Source organism: Labrus bergylta, chromosome 3, assembly GCF_963930695.1.
Source record: "Labrus bergylta chromosome 3, fLabBer1.1, whole genome shotgun sequence".
Classification (NCBI taxonomy): Eukaryota; Metazoa; Chordata; class Actinopteri; order Labriformes; family Labridae; genus Labrus; species Labrus bergylta.
The window spans coordinates 990,423-1,005,682 of record NC_089197.1 but is presented as its reverse complement, the minus strand read 5'-3'; the positions used below and the strand labels follow the sequence as shown (position 1 = coordinate 1,005,682).

At 43.7% G+C, this 15,260-nt stretch overlaps 1 long non-coding RNA gene across 1 annotated transcript in view; it reads left to right on the top strand.

The window, feature by feature from the left end:
* Positions 1-15,260, top strand: part of LOC136178527 (uncharacterized) — a 142,577-nt gene that overhangs the window by 15,752 nt on the left and 111,565 nt on the right. The window lies entirely within an intron of this gene.

Genomic DNA, 15,260 nt, shown 5'->3' with positions numbered 1-15,260 from the left:
CACAGCGATCTCCATAAACCTTCCAACCTTCATGCTTAATGGTAAACCATAAAACGTGTATCGTAGTATCGCGTTTGGAGCAAACAAACAATTGACCATTACAAACAAATTAGCCGTGCACATACTGTAACTCTGCTCAAGCCCCCCTGCCTGCTCGCCGTGAGTGACGAGCTGAGTGTGACACATGCGCTAAAACGTGTAATTCATGTTCTGGGGTGGAGCAACAACAAACAAACCAAATAGGCTCCTTTGGCCACTTACAGTAACCTTGTAATAAATAAACTGATGTAGAGTGAGAAAGACTTTCATCTACTTGTGTTATTTTGTGCCGAAAGTCTCTTTGGTAAAGAAAAGTAGTTCAGCAGATCCTGATGCAGAGCGACCACAGTCAGATCAGGTCCAGGTTGATTTAACTGAAAACCTTTAGCCCTTAATAAGAATCCTGCAGTCAGAATACAAAACAAAGAAAATCTCATTGACACCTGAACATGCACAGGATTAATTAAGAGTGCAGCAGGTGGCCAACACAAGGACTTTGAATGTTTGGTCTAAGGATATAGAGGAGGACCTGCAGGAGTGCTTCAATGTCACAGACTGGGAACTGTTTAATGAGGAATATGGTGATGACATTGAAGGCCTCTCTCATTGTATTACAGACTACGTCCGTTTCTGTGAGGACACCATAGTCCCTACCAAAAAGGTCCACTGCTTCTCAAACAACAAACCATGGATCAATAAAGACATTAAAGCTCTCCTCAACAGAAAGAAAAGGGCCTTCATGACTAGGGATCGTGAGGAGCTCAAGGCTGTCCAAAAGGAGTTAAAGAAAAAGCTGAGAGAGACCAAGAACAACTACAAGGATAATATTGAGGCCAAGATGGGACAGAACAACACAAAGGAGGTGTGGAATGGCATGAAGCAGATGATGGGCTGCAGCAGGCCGGAACCCAGAATTAAAGGAGACCCAGTATTTGCTGCTGAGTTGAACCTATTTTTCAATAGGTTTGACACATCCCCCGACCCAGTGAGCTCAAATAGTGGGGCTAGGTCTCACCCCACCACCTCAGCCCCCATTCACACCTCTGTTGGAGACTCTGCTCTTCCTCCCATCAAGGTCCTGACCACCTCCCCCCCCTCTCTCAGCTCTTCACCAGCAGCTTCAAAGGACAGCCCCCCCTCACCCCCCAGCTCCCTCCCTTCAGGTACCTGCATGACAATAGACAGTTCTCCACACTCCTCCCCACTCACTGTCTCACTCTCACTCTTACTACCAGCCAGGTAGAAAGAGAACTCTCCAGACTCCACATCAGAAAAGCCAGTGGACCAGACAACATCAGTCCCAGGATCCTCAAGGTGTGTTCTGGGTAGCTTGCAGGAGTCTTTCAGCACCTCTTCAACCTCTCCCTGAGGCTGATGAAGGTGCCTGACCTGTGGAAGACCTCCTGCATCGTTCCCAGTTCCAAAGAAAGGTCGTCCCAGCGCTCTCATTGACTACAGACCTGTGGCACTCACGTCACATGTCATGAAGACATTTGAGAGGCTGGTTCTCCAGCACCTGAGGACCCTGCTCACTGCTTTCCAGGATCTGTTGCAGTTTGCATATCAGAGGCACATTGGTGTGGAGGATGCTATCATCTTCCTGACCCACAAAGCCCTGCCACACCTGGAGACGAGAGGAAGCACTGTGAGAGTCATGTTCTTTGACTTCTCCAGTGCTTTCAATACCATCCAGCCCTGCCTCCTGAGGGACAAACTGCTGGATATGCAGCTGCACCCTGACACCACAGCCTGGATTTTTAACTCCCTCACGGGCCGGCCACAGTATGTCAGAGTGGACGGCTGTGTCGCTGATGTAATGACGGGCAACACAGGAGTGCCTCAAGGAACTGTTCTGGCACCTTTTCTCTTCACTCTCTTCACGTCGGACTTCAGGTTGAACTCTAGTTTCTGCCACCTCCAAAAGTTTTCCGACGACTCCTCCATTGTTGGGTGCATCACTGATGACGACGAGAAGGAGTACAGAGGACTGTTAGAGAGCTTTGTCACATGGTGCAAAAGCAACCACCTGAAGCTCAACATCAGCAAAACAAAGGAGGTGGTAGTGGACTACCGGAAGAAGAAGAGGCCCCCTGCCCCAGTCATCATCCAGGGGGAGGAAGTGGAGAGGGTGGACTCATACAAGTACCTTGGGGTCCACATCAACAATAAACTGGACTGGTCTCACAACTCTGACGCCCTCTTCAGGAAGGGACAGAGCAGGATGTTCTTCCTGAGGAGACTCAGATCGTTCAGTGTCTGCAACAGACTCCTGAAGACCTTCTACCAGTCTGTGGTGGCCAGCGCCCTCTTCTTTGCTGTGGTGTGCTGGTGGGGTGGCATCAAGACTGGTGAGGCAAACAGGCTGAACAAGCTGGTGAGGAAGGCCCGCTCTGTAGTGGGTCTTGATCCGGACACTTTGGAGTCAGTGGCTGAGAGGAGGATGAAGGACAAAATCTTATCCACCCTGGATAACTCCTCATGGTGAGCTGTGGCAGATGGGCAGCTCCTTCAACCAACGCCCCCCCCCCCCCACAGGTGCAAAACAGAACGCTTCAGCGCTTTGTGCCCACTGCCATAAGACTTTATAACAGCAACCAATGACAACAATAACAGTCCGTCCTGACACAAAACTTCACCCCCATAAAACACTACCCACATGACCTGCTTCATTATTATCATTACTAACATTGTATTATTATTATTTTTATTACTATTATTATTATTTAGCCTGAATATATATGTACATACATACTGTACATTCTATATATTTTATTATATTATTACATTAGTCTATAAAGATAAAGATAAACTTTATTGATCTCCCATGGGGGAAATTTTTGCATTACAGCAGCTCAAGAAACAGGAAACAGGAATATAATTATTAAAAATAAAAATAGAAGTTAAAAATTAAACATATTTACATCAGTTAAATAAAAAAATACAATAATAGAAAATTACACGGTATCTACACTTCCACTTGTGGAAAGACTTATTATTAATTATTGTCTTGCAGGGTGGGTGTCTGAGTCTGCTGCTGAAGGAGCTGCTCAGGGCCCCCACAGTGTCATGCAGGGGGTGAGAGGGGTTGTCCAAGACAGAACTGGCCCTCCTGACCAGTCTGTTCAGTCTCTCTCTGTCTCTCTCTGTGCTCCCTCCTCCCCAGCAGACCACTGTATAGGAAAGTGCAGACACCACCACAGTGTCATAAAATGTCTGTAGCAGAGTCCTGCACACTCCAAAGGACCTCAGTCGCCTCAGCAGGTGTAGTCGACTTTGGCCCTTCTTGTACAGGACGTCGGTGTTGTGTGACCAGTCCAGTTTGCTGTTGAGGTGAACACCCAGGTATTTGTACGTCTCCACCCTCTCGATGTCCAAGCCCTGGATGTTCACCGGTGCAGTCTGGGGTGACTTCCTGCAGAAGTCAATCACCATCTCCTTTGTCTTGCTGGTGTTGAGCTGAAGGTGGTTGAGCTCACTCCAGTCAACAAAGTCCATGATGACCTGCCTGTACTCCTGTTCGCTCCCCTTAGACACACACCCCACGATGGCTGTGTCATCAGAGAACTTCTGCAGGTGGCAGCTCCCAGAGTTGTAACTGAAGTCTGAGGTGTACAGGGTGAAGAGAAAAGGGGAGAGAGCTGTCCCCTGCGGGGCCCCTGTACTGCAGACCACCGTGTCAGACTCACAGTCCTGAAGCCTCACGTACTGTGGTCTGTTTGTGAGGTAGTCCGTTGTCCGTGCAGCCAGGTGACAGTCCACTCCCGCCCTCTCTAGCTTCCCCCTGAGCAGTGCAGGCTGGATGGTGTTGAAGGCACTGGAGAAGTCAAAGAACATGACTCTCACAGTGCTGCCAGTGTTCTCCAGGTGAGTCCAGGATCTCTGCAGCAGGTAGATGACGGCGTCATCCACCCCGATGTTCGGCTGGTAGGCAAATTGCAGAGGATCCAGATTAGAAGTCACCAGGGGGCGGAGGTTGTTGAGGATGATCCTCTCCATGGTCTTCATCAGGTGAGAGGTGAGGGCCACAGGTCTGAAGTGGTTAGGCTCCCTGGGGTGAGATGTCTTTGGGACTGGCACCACGCAGGAAGTCTTCCACAGGGTCGGTACCCTCTCCAGTCTCAGACTCAGGTTGAAGATGTCCAGAAAAACCTCACAGAGCTGGTCTGCACAGTCCTTCAGGAGTCTGGAGCTGATGCCATCGGGACCTGTGGCCTTCCTCACCTTGATCTTCCTCAGCTGGCTTCTCACCTGATCAGCTGTTATGGAGAGGCATTCTCTGCAAATACTGTCTCAATTCCATGCATAGTTAACTTCATCATTCATTTTGTACTTGTATATACCCCCTATTTTTATTTTTATTTATCTTATCTATTCTGTTTAATGTGTGTTTTGAGCTTACTTGTCTGTGCTGCTGCAATGCCCGAATTTCCCCTTTGGGGATCAATAAAGTATTATCTCATCCTATCCTATCCTAAAATCACAGGAAAACTACAAAATCACAAGAGAACTACAAGATCACCACTATCCCACTATCTGAGTGCCGACAGACCTGAGACCTCTGACCGTGCTGTGATTTTGTGGTTTCAGGATCCTGAAGAGCCCGGTTAAAGGGGGTTAAAGTTCTGATGTGGGACGAGAGAGCGTGAAAGGCGAGTTCATTAATCATGGTCACAGAGCAGATCTGATCTCAGCTCTCTGATCCTCTACCAGGTCTGCTGTGAGCTCCAGATGTGAGGCCTGACAGTGGGGACGCGCGCACACACACACACACACACACACACACACACACACACACACACACACACACACACACACACACACACACACACACACACACACACACACACACACACACACACACACACACACACACACACACACACACACACACACACACACACACACACACACACACACACACACACACACACAGTTTTTCAGGTAACATGTTGCAGAAATCAATATTCTCACTGATCCTTTAAATTGGGCGACATGTTGAAATGTTTTATTTACCACAACACGAGAAGTGAAATGTCAATACAGCTGTAACTAAAGTCCATCAAAACACAGCTCACCCTTCCATATCTCACTGAGTGGCTGACTGCCTGGAAGGAGCTCTCTCCTTTTAAGGCAGGGGGAAGAAGGTGAACCAATGTGCTTGAGAGGTCACTGGTCCGGCCTAGTGTCAAAGTAGAAATATAACACTGTCACAAATATTTACATCTTAAAATACTATTCAATCATTTCAGATGATGTGCATTCAGAATTATATAAAAGATAGAATGAGCCACATTACCAAATTCACCCGAGTTCTAATGCACTGCCGAGAGTTCATCAACACGCTCGTTGGAAATCAGGTTTGTCAGGGTTATCAGAGTCTGTTAGGGGAGAAGGTGACTTTGTTTTGAATCCTGAAGGAAATAGGGAGCCAGTGTAGAGCCTGAAGGATGGGTGTCATGTTTTGTGATTATCACTGATCAGCGAGGAATACGCAGAGAGAAGTGTGAACTAAAAATAAAAATGGAGCCCTGCGTTAGTTCAGGGGGAATATGTTGGTCCTGCCTGCAAGTCACCATCAGCTGATCTGAGATCCGCCCCCAATGTCAACCAATCATGATCACACTGTGACAACAAGGCGGTCTATTTAAACCATTCTGCCTCTCCCTCCACCACCCCGACCTCCACCTGACATTACATGCACAACCAGGTTCTGTTCTGCACGTCGCCATGGTGGGAAGTAAACTTTGCAAAGTACTCTGCGGATCACCCGACTGTTAACGTAAGAGAGTGTCAGTGCAACATCTCACATGCAACATGCAAACAACAACGTTTGAACCTTTTTCTCAGTGTTTGTTGAACGAGCAACAAGATAACCTTTCTGCTGTGCAGGTGCTTATTTGTGTAACAACTGTCAAACTTGTATGGTTTAAAAATGTTAAGTGTCCTCCTGAGACCTTGGCTCATCTCTCTCTCTCTCTCTTGTCAGTGCAGTTGCTCTTCTTACGTTTGTGACTGCTCCTGATTCCTTCAATGTGATGAAATCCTCTGCTGTAAAGTTAGATTTAATCTCCTTTCCCTTCCTAACACCACTTTCCCTAAGGATCGATAAAGAAAGAAAACACCTGAGGTCCCAATATATGCATCTTATACAGTTCCAAAAAACTCCAATACTAATCCAAATAATATGTCTAACTAAAAATATCTACTATAGAGTAAAACGTACATAATATTTATCAATAATACAAGTTACATTGTAATAAAGAGAATCCAATACTATAAAAACATGCATATATATCAAACTGTTGCTTTTTAGCAGCATCAGCTTCTACTGTAACAAACCTTCAATGATTTTTCAATCGAAACCCCTCATCAAGATGTCTCCATTCAGGGTCCGCTGTCCACTTCCATCCTCCATTTTCCTAAGTTTGGTTGTTCAAGTCCATTAGGCTGGAAGGATCTCTGGACGATCAACCACCCTCACATTGGTCTCCCAAATATTGTCCTGGGAAGAAAAATCAACAACCAGTATCTTTGCACATACAAAAACATCAAAAATATTCATTTTTGTAGCATACGTTCACATTATTCCACTACATGATTAACATATACATGAGTAATATACATGATTAACATATTCCATTTCCCACTTTTATTCATTCACTTCCTATTCAAAATAATAGTAATTAAATGATGAATTCAGATATTACAAAATGGATATTTCTCTACTCGCTCTTGTCCCATCTCTATGACCTCCTCATCTTCGCTTAGGTCATTACCACTCAGTAGCCACCAGAATCTGAACCACTATAGCTCCTACTGGTCCTAATTGTTATTGCAACCAAGCATTATCAGACCATCCCGCTCCTTCTGATGGACCAAATGAATCCCTTATAAGTTTCAATGCATCTATGACACTATTGTCAGCAGCATCAGGGATCAAAGTATAACAGTCACCTCCGGTTAAATTTAAACTTTGGCCTCTAAGTGGCTTTAATCCAAACACCATTACCACCAACAGAAGCACCTTCATCCAATTCAGACCTATGTGTTAGCAGATTTTAACAATACATTTTTTAACACATCATTCATTTTTTCACCAACACCTTGGATTTGCAGATGATAAACAGCTCCTATACGTTGTTTAATTCCCAATTTTTCTAAATTAGTCTTACTCTTTTATTCACAAACTCTTTCCCATTATCTGAGGTTATGCGGTCTGGGAGTCCCCACCTGCTTATGACCTCACAACACAAAAACTTTCTTGGCAGCAGACTGAGCATCTTTCCGCTTGGTTGGACAGCCTCAAGCCACCTTGAAAATCTGTCCACAACAACTAGCATATATCTTTTACCTCCTACCGATCTTATCATATCAATAAAATCCACAACTAACTCACACATAGGACCTATTGGAGTCCTAACATTGTTTTTTAAACAAATAGTACACCTGCCTATGACATAATCAATCTGCTCAAGCAAATACAGTACCCAAAAACCATACTCATTCATAATCGTTCTCCTAACTCCCCCCTTGCACATGGCCCAAACCATGTGCTTCCTGAATCATCAGACCTAGCAAGTCTGGGAGCGCTACCATCAGTCCTTCATGATTTCTACACAGGCCAATGGAATCTTGAGTGGCTCCTTGGTCTCTTCATAATTGTTTATCCATCGGAGAAGCAGCTTCTTCCATTGAGTCCACATCTCTGAGCGTAATTTTATCCTCCAAGTCCACTTCATGGGTGTCCAGAAGAACCTTGCCCAATTTGTTTGCTCCTGTAACTGCCTTTGCAGCCTCATCAGCCACTTTGTTACCTTGTGTGACCCTTGACATGTCCATTTTGTGTACTGCACACTTAACCACTGCTATTACTTTCTCAGCCTTATCATCGCATGCAACAATTTCATTATCTGAACATTCACTTATCTCTCTACTTCCTGAACCTTCACTATTCTACTTTACAATTCCTTCAACATAAATCTAACTCCTTGACCTTTCCTGTAAACAACAGAAAAGTCCTCTCCAACCTCAACATCTATCTATACTCCTCTGAAACCTCCTCTAAACTTCCTCTGTTCTGTAACATTCACAAGCAAAGTGGCCTAGCTGTCTACAATTATGACACACTTCTGAAGACTGCTGGAAATTTCCTCAACCTTCCTTCCTAAACTTCCTTGACCTCTTCCTCTTCATATCTGTGGTTGGCCAAAAACTGACTGTGGAAAATGTGCAGTGGGGATCATGGATAACAGCTGAGGTAGCTGAAACTGGATCTGGTCATGCTGCGGTTGTGGTGGTAATTGATTTGGTTGAGGCTGACTTTGCATAACCACAGCTTATTTCTTCTCCTTCTTATTGGCCTCCACCTGTAGTTGGTTAAGTTTTCTAAGAGTCTCCTGGTCCTGTTCCTTCTGGTCATGCTCCTTTTTCCGACATAGCTCAACGTAATGTGCTATGTGATCCGTATACACACCTTTTGCCATGCTTTCAAGACCAACCACCTCTGCCAGTTTGCTCCGCACTGGTAGTGGCAGCCCCTTCTGTATCTTAGCTCTCAAAATTGATTGCTCCATTTGATTCAAATCCGGGTCATTTCCTGTGACATTTCTCCACACTTGATGAGCCCTTGACACATAAGCTCTTGGGTTTTCCTGTGGGCCCAATGATTCAATGAGAATATTATCAGGGTGTACGTTTGCTGGAAATGAATTCCTCAATACTCTCCACATCCGACCTCTACTTGCAGCCAACAATTCCGGATCTTACTCTGCAGTAGCCACATATCTATTACGGCCTGCCGCCTGCAGGATTTCCTCCATCGCTGGGACCCCAATGAGGCAAACCAAGATTCTCTCGATGTCTGCCATGGCAGGCTGTGTTCCCACCAAAACCTCTTCCAACTTTGAAATCCAAGGATGTGCTCCATCTTGAAGAGTGGGTAACTTTTCAAGTATGTTTGACATATCTGTACTTTGCCAAGGCTTATACTCTAAATTTTGCCCATGCACAATTACTGGACACATCTTATTGAGTCTCTTTCCTTTTCTTGGACGTAATACATACCCCAAAGTGTCAGACTTTTGTATTTTCTTCTGTGTCATTTTTAGTTCCCGTAATTGCTTTTACAATACTTGCTGGGTTTCTGGACTGGTAGATTCACATATGTTTACAAGGCATCTATTTATAGTCCTCTCAATCTCTCTTAAAGTCCTGCATCCATCATCTTTCACCCCTGTACTGGCTGCTAGCGGGTGAAGATATGTAGGACCCTCTCTCTCTGAGTCTCCATCACCATCGCTCACATCTGTGTCGTCCTTTCCTGGATCCATTCTTCTTACTGGCTTGTCTCCTTTTTTCTCCGCTTTAGCTTCTAACAATTTCTGTCTCTCATTTTCAAACAACTGCAGAATGCCAAGTTCGGTTTGTCTTTTCTCCTTACGTCTCTTTCCCTTTTTACCCTTCTTCTGCTTTACCTTATGTGTCGACACAAGCATCTGTATTGTTTTGATCACATCCGGGTTCAAAGTCCCTTCCACTGGCCAAGGCTGGTCAATGTCAGGCCAACACTTGCTCCATTTTTCCGATATTTTTGGAATATTTTTAACAAGAGGATTAGTCTTCTGTACTACATCAACAGGAGTGATTGCTTTTGTAATTTTGGTGTCCATCTTTGTCATTACAATGACCCTCTTAGTTCCTCGTATTGTAAGTCAAACTGAAATAGTTAAAAACTATTTAGAAAGTATCGTGTTACCACACTTGAAAGTGAATGAATTTGCCAACCCCAAAAGAGACCAAAGGCTTCTTACTATGAAAGAAAAAGCACTTGTTTATCACCTAATGTATCTAATCACACCCATTTATCTTAAAATTATGGAAATAATGTCAATGTTCCATCTCAAAACAGCCCCAAATCAAAAAAGAAAAAGCTAGAGCTTGAAAAGTACAAAATGCAACTCATTAAAGAGGATAAATTTGCTGATGGTTCAATTTTGGAAAGTTTGAGCCACAGTGAACCTTGCTCAATAAGTGTCAAGAGTGCACTAGACAGTTTCACTGGCATGCCTGTTTTGCCTTTTCCACCTGACTCAGACACAGGGGAATTGGTTCCTGTCGTGGGATTTGGATTAAAAGTTGTGTCTGCACCTGTGCATAGAGCTGACCTTGGTTCAGACACGGTAGAAGGGAAAGTTCCTTTGGATGTTTGTCCTCAGCTGCCGGTCTATGGGATTGGCGTTCTGGGGAGTGATTTGGCTGGATGTTATGGTTGAGATGCAGTTTGTTTTGCGGGGACCTGAGGTTGTTGTGGAGTGTCCAGAGTTTGCACCTGTCTGTCCTGATGAGGTGGGTCCTTCTTTTTGCCAGACATCTCGAGGGGATGCACCTGGTGCTGTTCTCCCACCTGATTTGGGAGCACTTTCTGATGGGGAGGAGGAGGCATCAGCAACTCTTGATGCCACTTTGAGGGTTTGTCATAGAAGTTACAAACCAGATAGTGAAAGACTTGAGAGCTCATGAAAAGTATAGTTCATCTCCAGCTTTTGCGGAACGTGACAGTGCTTGCTGCACTTAACCTTGATCAGTCTTTCCAGAGTTGTGGTAAAGATTCAAAGGTAGAAACTGCAGTCGTGTTAGTTCAAGAAAGAAAGCTAGGGCTTGAGCGGCTTGTCAGTTGCTACTTCAAGAGGTTAACTTTGTACTGTTTGATCTCATCACCGAGACAGAAAGTTTGGTTTCTGTTTGGGCGCTACACCACTCCGACATGTATGTTGGTGCCAGTGTTGTCCCTCTGATTTTGTAAGATAGTTATTAGCCTTGTCAATAGAACATGGCCACTGGTGTATAAAGATGCCTAATCTAGGCTGGTCTCTTAAAAATTGCATTTGGTTGTCTTGTTTGTCCTGTGTTTTTGTTTTGTTCATACTCTTAAAGTGCTCCTAGGACCTGATCATAAGTCATAAGAGAGCAAAGAGCAGGGCTGATGTCAGCAGAGAGAAAATGGCAAAAGTCCAAACAGTCCGCTGACCTCAATGACTATAAGCAAAGACTTGTCTCATTCTCCTCCAGCCTGAAAATGGCCAAGACAACATATTATCAGAACAAGATATGCAATGCCAGAGATACAAGAAAAATGTTTTCTGCTTTTAACTCACTGCTTCAACCACCTCCTCCTCCACCCTCCGATCTGTTCACACCAGACATGTTTGCCTCGTATTTTACTGAAAAGGTTGCAACACTGCGTCTTCCGGCGCCGCTCTGGGTGGTCGCCTGTTACGCAGCTCCGACCCCCCTCGTTATTGTTTTTTAGTTTATTTTGTTAATATTTACTTTTTGTTGCTGTAACTTCGCGAGTAACTCCAACTCCAAACAGCAAACATGGATATTCTTCTTTGGAGTATTGGTGATGTTTTTCTCTCTCTGTGGACTCTTTAAAGAGTAAACAAGAGAAACAGCTGGTTGCGCTGTGCCAGCCTCGGTTACATCCAGCCGAAAGACCGGACATCCCCGCAGAACTACGGAGGTAGGGAAAGGTCCATTGGAAGATGCAATGGGTCGACCAGCCTGACATTGGATCATTTTTTGATTTTATTTCTGAGGTTTTAAATGTATGCATTTAAATATCATCCTATAAAGTGTTCAGAACCCTTTTCTTTTTAATTGGTTTGGAGTACTATAGGTAGTTGCCTGGGGCAGAGGGACCGCGAGAGAGTTTTCCTGTCTAGATTGTTTGATGGTTACAATAAAGAAAGATAGCTGCCTGATGGGTTTTTCACTCTCACACTCCAGAACAAATACAATACAATTTTGCTAAGGTTAAGCATGGACAGAAGTGAATCTTATGAGGCTAATTAACATCATAATTGTATCATTTTTCTTGTTTTCGAGACTATTGTCTCGAAGGGGGGAATATGAAGTGTCTGAAGTATCTAGGACAGAGATAATATACTGCTCCTTTAACATCTGGAGAGAATTTGTATCTGAAGGTGATTTAGGAGTCCCCTCAAGTTGAATGTTTACCTTAAGGTGTTGTGCAAGAGAATTGCCAAATATGGATATGTTACATGTTTTTGAAGACCCATAACGAAAAGCAGATGTTTTGGATGCATATAGGCGATTGTCTCTGTATGTTCGCGAGAGATCATTATTGGCTTCATGATCCTCCTGGGTAGACGTGTCCAGTGACTCTGTTTCTGGCTTAAATAAAAATTATACTCATTGAAAGCAAGTCAGTCTCAACGGAAAATTTCTTCATCAAACATATCAACAACAAGGAAATCCACATCAGTTTCAAATGTTAAACCTGCATCAACAAAACTAGGTGTAATGCCTACCTCTAAAATTGTAGCTTTCAGAGGATTGTTACTCATACACAGAAGCCATTGTCAGAATCCCAAGTCAAGTCTGCCACTGATTAAATACCAAGTTTAAAAACCAACTTAACCAAACGGCTCAAAAAATTTAATGTAACAAGGTAATCAGTCCAACAAACAAAGAAAATATGCTGCTTTACTTTACAAGTTTTATGGAGACACCACAACACCTACACTAATAACTAACTCACCTAAGCCTCACTTCTTCAATGGCTTGTCGAGCTCGAGGCGTCTCCCAAACTCGGACACCATCCCAGAAGACCACTGACCAAGTCACCTGAAACACACCAAGTTTGGTGCACCCCCTCCCCACAGTTACCACCAAAAATAAAAAAGGCAAAATAACAAAGCTTGCCCGGCGGCTTGCTGATCAGGCTGCTCAAAAATAAAACTCTTGTTCAAACAAAACAAACATCAAACAAACCTTGTTACACCATTGTAATTTTAAATATCAATTAATCAAAATGACGGTCAAACTAATAAGTACAAGTAATGCTCTCAAGAAAGTCAAATAGTTAAATCTTCAAACAAGAAAAACATGTGTGATTCTCCAAACAAATTGTACCAGTAACAAGTCAGAGAGGTTACTTACCACTCTGCACAGATCAAGTTCCAAACAAACTACACAAACAACCTGATACACAATTAATTAGATTCACAACTACCAAGTATCAAGCCAAATCCAAGTTCAAAAGTCAGACAAGCCCCCATTTTCTCACAACCCAGGCAAATCCTCCTAATCAAAGAATGTGCAATCTGTAAATCAGTGGTGATTGCAATGGTGAATGTGTGTAGTGTTGACGAGAGAGAGACAGAGAATAAGAAGCCAGTTTAAATACTGAGGCCCTGTGTGCCCAGGTGCACAACATCAAATTAAGTGGCTCCGCTCCTCTCTACCTGAAGGCAACCTGAGTGGGGAGAAACACAAGGCAGCAGAAAGAGCACTGACTGGGTGTGTGGTTATGGTGCACCACAAACAGTGCACAGTGATCTGGGTTGGAACTTCAAGTCCGAGGTGTTCCAGAAAATGGGCTCGCTGTTATTGAGAAAATGCACAACACAAATGAGCAACCAGACACAGCGCTACCAGTTTCACACCCAACTTCATGATGTTCGGCTGCGAAGTTAGTGAACCAGGGAACCTGGTAACTGGCCTGCCCCCTGGCCCTTAAACAGCTCCTTCTTATCCTGAGTATGTCCAGCAACTCCGGGAGAGTCGGAGTGGAGTTGGCTCATCAGATTGCCAGAGATGCACTGGGGGAGTCAGTGAAGCAGCAAAAAGGAAGCCAAAGAGAGAAATGATAACAGAACAAATATACACACAATTTAAGTGTTTTTTCCATATACCATTTAGTTATACACACTGAAGGCTATAATGCATTTCTATTGTTTCTTCTAGCAATATGTTGAGTAAATCCAGAATGCCAGATGACATCTACAGGTGTTGTCATTCAGTTTGTGATCAAAGGCTGCAGCAGTTTTGTGCCCAGTGGCCTCTGCACTCTTAATTAATCCTGTGCATATTCAGGTGTCATTGAGATTTTCTTTATTTTGTATTCTGACTGCAGGATTCTTATTAATGGTTGAAGGTTTTCAGTTAAATCAACCTGGACCTGATCTGACTGTGGTCACTCTGCATCAGGATCTGCTGAGTTCCTTTTCTTTACCAAAGAGACTTTCGGCACTCGACACAAAATAACACAAGTAGATGAAAGTCTTTCTCACTCTACATCAGTTTATTTATTACAAGGTTACTGTAAATGGCCAAAGGAGCCTATTTGGTTTGTTTGTTGTTGCTCCACCCTGGAACATGAATTACACGTTTCAGAGCACGTGTCACACTCGTCTCGTCACTCACGGCGAGCAGGCAGGGGGGCTTGAGCAGAGTTACAGTATGTGCACGGCTAATTTGTTTGTAATGGTCAATTGTTTGTTTGCTCCAAACGCGATACTACGATACACGTTTTATGGTTTACCATTAAGCATGAAGGTTGGAAGGTTTATGGAGATCGCTGTGTCCAACGATGAAAGTTTGCACCCTTGGCAAGCGGAACGAGGTACATGCATAATTTGGGAAGGTGTTAATTGAATGATTTATGAATGAATTGGGAGATTCGCTACTATAAGGGATTGTGCAATATTGTTGTAAGTGTTTAATGTGATGTGTTGTGTGTTTGAATCAGGCCTGTTGTGATGTGGATGTTATTGTTTGTTTAAAGTAAAATGTTGCACTGTGAAATGTTTGTTTAGGAATGAATCGTAAATATTTATGTATCTGTAATGAATTGAACACACTGTTTTCTGAATGTTAATTTTGGCTTTATTTTGCCTTTTTTCTATTTTCACAGTGCTCAAAAAGAAATAAATAAATCGCAGCAGTCGAACTCCACGCTTCCTCATATGTTGTCTTGGTCGAGGGCTGCTACAGTTACACGAGCTGTTTGAAGAACTTGTGCTACCCAACACAGAGGCCTCCAAGGAAACAGAGTGACAGAAAGAAGAGAAGATATCAGGAGAGAAGAAGAATCCTTACACTGTAACTGTTTCATATTGTAGCATGTCCTGGACATGCACAAAAGGGGTGAATAACTTTACTATAGCTAACGGAAGCTCACCACCCATTAGTTAACTAGGCTACTCTTTCCTAGAACTAAGTGAGAGCTCACTCCCTACCAGCCGCTAGTCTACTCTTTCCTAGTACCTGGAGCTATGTAAAATTACTCCGCTAACACCCTTTGGAGAACGGAGGACTTATTATTTGCCTAACATTCATTTCTAGAATAATTAGATTCAAGAATAACCCCTGGTATAGGACTCTAGATTACCCCCCAGAGAGGGAATAACTGTAAT